Here is a 4753-nt window from a genome sequence, read left to right as displayed (position 1 = left end):
GGGAAACCAGAGAAGAGAGCGCAGGGCTAGTGCCGGGTGGGTAGGCACCAGGCGACTGAATGACTGAGCGGGAGGAGGAGGAGGCACCTTCGCACGTACAGAGTAGAGCAAGCTTGTTCTAAGCACGTGCAATAAAGTATGGTCACGTCTGCTTTCCAGCGCGTGTGAATGCAGAGCAGGCAGGCGGGAGAGCGAGGACCCTGCGTTCAGGTGACGCGAGGGTTCAGGGCATTCCCCGCCAACTGGGTCTAAGAATTAGAAACAGCCAAAACGCAACATTACGCACCGCTCACTTCCCAGGTCTAGGAGTTTTGGGGAGGGGGTGGTTTGGTGAACAGCCTGCTGTTCTAGCCTCCTGCTCCGACCCCTGCAATGCGAGCACGTCCAGATTCTGCCTTCCCCACGGGCGATCTCTGTGGCCCGGGAGTGGGTAGGAACGGCGATAGGGTATTTCCAATTGGGGGCCTCCGCAGCCTGATGCAGCCTTTTTTGGGGAGATCGCATTTTCCGGGGAAAATCTCTTGAGAACTCCCCAGAGACAGCGGAGCTATGGCTGGGTCAGAATTTTTCCGTGTTCCCATGCTTTATCCCCCTCTTTTTGTCCTATTGTTTTAAATGTATTTTTTTCTCTCTTTCTCGTTTTTTTTCTTTACTTTTTCTCCTCCATTCTTTTCTTTTTTTTCCCCATTGTTTTCAGGGAAAAATAAAAAATCACAATCCAGAACAAGTTGAAAAATAAAAAGCACCCCATAATAACACAAGTAATGGGAAAAAATACAAATACAATATTAACCATAAATGGGTCAATGTATAAGGTCCATCATTATAAGCAATACAGCATCTTACATAAGATTGCAGATAGTCCTTGACTTACATCCATTTGATTTGCGACCATTCAAAGTTACAATGGCACTGAAAAAAGTGACTTGCAACCAGTCTTTGCACTTATGACTGTCACAGGGTCCCCACGGTCACATGATAAAAATCTGGTCCTTTGGCAACTAGCATGTGCATATGATAGTTGCCATGTTCAGGGATCATGTGGTTACCATTTGCTACCTTCTCAACAGGCTTCTGACAAGTGAAGTCAGATTAATTTAACAACTGCATCATACACTTTATATCCATGGCAAAAATTGTAAAATTGGGTGTAACTCAATGAGCATCTTGCTTACAAAGAGAAATTCTGCTTCCAATTGTGATCGAAAGTTGAGAACCACCTGTATAATAATAAAAAGTGTATAATAACTAATATATTTGTAAAACAGACTGATACATTTTCACATCAGCCAAACTTGTCTTGATGAGCTGCATATTCATCATCACGAGGTTATGTACTAATGCTGCAGTATTCCTTCTAGTAAAGTTATCTAGAATTTCAATGTGAACTTTCAGAAGATAACACCAACGGATCACAATGAGTTTTTCCAACAGTGAAAACAACAGCAGTGTGTTGGGGTGTGCCATGTAATATTAACACCATTGAAAGGTTCCAGTAGGGCAACTTCAGTCTTCTGTATTTCTCACTCCCATGACACCTGGGAGAAACACAGTCAGGAAAACTTTTAGAAAATGTTTAATGGGCATGGAAGCAATAAAGGTCTCTCTCGCTCTCCTTTTTTTTTTTTTTTTTTGGTACCAGCTCTACAGTAGAACTAATTGTCTGGATCTGTATTTCTCAATCTTAGGCACTTTAAGGTATATGAACTTCAGATATCCCCAGTCAGCATGCAGAATTTTGGCTGTTGAAGTCTACATACCTTAAAGTTACCAGGGTTGAAAAACCCTGATTTAGATAGCCTTTTCATAATTTAATTGGATACTCTATGTTCTATTAAAACTCTCTTGTCAGTTTAATTGTTTGCAATCTTCAACTGGGTTAAACAGTGCAACCAAGGGCAACAGTTTTTGAATCAGCATACCTCAAATGGACTAATTTAAAGAATGCACCCAAAATCTGGAACCCATGACTCTGTGGGATCAAAATTTGACAAAAAACGTGGTGGCTTCAGTACAGCTATGTTGTTTCAGTCATGTGATCATCATTTCCAATATGCCCTGTCAGTTTCCTACAAGGAAAGTCACTGGGAAAACGGACAGGAAATCAGAAGTCACTCCCACTACCATTGTCCCATGGTCATATCTTTCTTTCCTTGGTAAGGAAATAACTTTGAAACAATGACCCAACCTATCACAGGTTGTCTAGTCCTTTTTATAACAAGAAATGAGCTGCATTCTTGTTGCAACCCAAACTGCTACAAAGCAAGGAAATAATTCTTCTCCTGCGCCAGCATTGCTGTTTGTCCAGAGATGAATGCAAATCAGAGTCCCTCCTTTGACAAACAGAAATTTAAGTCATCTCTCTTCTTATCAGAGGTCATCACCACATACTGTAGAAACAACATCCATAGATTAATTTCTGTTTGTCTGACTGAGTATGTGCTACCCAATCAATTTCCATAAGAGCCCTTCTGGAGCCAGTAAGAATAGGAAAATTCCTGTCTCCCTGCAGAATGTTACTCATAATTTTATAGACCTCTGAGACATGGACTCTTGGCTAATCGTTGGCATTTCAAATACTATTGTCCTCATCTCATGATTAAGTTGTCTTTTTTTTTTTTTAATCTTTGAACCTTTCCAACTCTGTATCAGATTTTGAATGTTGAATCAAAATGAAACTTGTAGATTCTGTGAAAGGATTATTTTACTAAAGGCTTGAATTCAGTTCTATGCAGCTTGTTCACTTATGGTCAAATTCTGCTGCATTCAGTGGGTTCCCACCCCTAGAACTCAAGATGTAAAAGTGCAACCTCACAGTTTAATTGAGATGTAGCCTTTTCTGTATGTATTTGATGAAACCCTAAATCTTTATAGGCCTGCTAGACACTTAGCCGCCAGTAAGATGCTCTGTGACTGTGCTGCAATAACCATAAATTCAGCCAAAAATGTATTAGTCTAGAAATTCTTAGTTGACTCTGTAACTCAACATTATTTTTGAACTTATAAATCTGAAAGGGCATGGTGATGTTGATTTATCAGACTGCCATAGCCTGTCATCATTTATTTATTTATTTTATATAGCTTTATATAGCTGCCCATCTCATGCATATGACTTCGGATGGCATAAACCTTTAAAAGACAAAGTTGAACAATCAACATAATTCAAACACAACTGTTAAAAAGCCATTTTTTTGTAAAAAAAAAAACCTTATAACAAAAAGAAATGCATTCTGAACTTGTACTATATATGTTATATTGTCTTCCAATAGCTGAGAATTGTTAACTGTTTAGTTCTTTTACCAGTTGCCTTTCCTAATGTTGTCTGTCTGTCTCTGTCATATCTATCTATCTATCTATCTATCTATCTATCTATCTATCTATCTATCTATCTACCTACCTACCTACCTACCTACCTACCTACCTACCTATCTACACATATCTATCTATCTACCATCTATCTATATACTACTAAAGACGTTATCTAACTATCTCAGCCGCCCTGAGTCTCTGGAGAAAGGCAGCATATAAATTGAATTAATAATTTCAGATTCCAAGAAAGAATCCAATAAATTGAACCAACCTAACATTAAAGCAATGAAAATCAATTAAGAATGGTAATGGCTAGACAAATCCCTCTGTATTCCTAACTAAACTGAGTTTCTGGCCTTCCTATTGAAAAAAAAAATCAAGCATAAGCAATATGGAACAGAGTAATTTTTTCTGGTATTATCTGAGAAGAAGAAAAAAAACATGCTAAGTTGATTGAAAGTACATAAACAGGATAATGTCTGAACTACTAAATCAGATTAAAGCTGTGACAAATCCCGGGTCAACTCACCCACTTCCCATCATGGCACAAAACCAGATTGGCCAAATATAGCCTATACACAAATGATGGAATTCCAGGGCCTATCAGCCATTGCCAACAGGGTCAATGGTGGGGGATGCTTACAATTCTGTAATATCTAGAGGCCCACCCTTTCCCTGCCCCTGAATTGCTGTAGGAATTGGTTGCCTTAAGATCAGAAGCTTCCAATAAGATTACACCCTTCAAGTAAATTCTTTCTCATGTCCAGAGCCAATACAAATCCTGAGGAGCGTTTAGGCTTGTCTTTTGAACTGCTTGATTAGATTTGCCCCTTACTCTTTCTGAGTCCTGAGGCAGATAAAACGAACTTTTGAAGTGGATGAGACCTTCAGCCAGCATGCAAACAGCCGCCTTTTCCATCTGTGGCCAATCCACAATTTTCAAAGCAATTTAGAGGAGAAATCACAGCTTCTTTACAACTCAGAAATCTGCATTTTACAATGTATGCTTAAGTATCTGTCCTTCTTCCTTCCTCAGAATTGTTTCTCCTTCCTTCCTTCTCCTCTTCTCCTCCTACCTTCCCCAAAACAGTCACACTGGAAATAATTTTTCCATTAAAAAAAAATAGCAATTGAGTTTGGAGCCTGCTATAGATCAGGATGATAGGGAAAGTTTAACCTTTTCTGAAGAATTAATTTCCCCAAACTCCTTTGGATATTAACAGTAATTACCTCCTCAAAAAAAGTTTTCTTAAAAGGTGTGGGGGGGGGGCGCGTTTATGCAGAAATGATTTAGTGATTTTTCTACAGCAGAGAAAAATTACTAATCTTGACTTACAAGGCATCATAGAGTGGTTTTTTCCCCCAAATATGGTAATTATAGAACAACAGAGTTGGAAGGGTCTTGGAGGTCTTCTGGTCCAGTCTCCTACTCGGGCAGCAATGG

The sequence above is a fragment of the Pantherophis guttatus genome, chromosome 4 (genome assembly GCF_059756535.1).
Source record: "Pantherophis guttatus breed Tessera chromosome 4, ASM5975653v1, whole genome shotgun sequence".
In the NCBI taxonomy this organism is placed as follows: domain Eukaryota; kingdom Metazoa; phylum Chordata; class Lepidosauria; order Squamata; family Colubridae; genus Pantherophis; species Pantherophis guttatus.
This window is presented reverse-complemented; position numbering follows the sequence as displayed.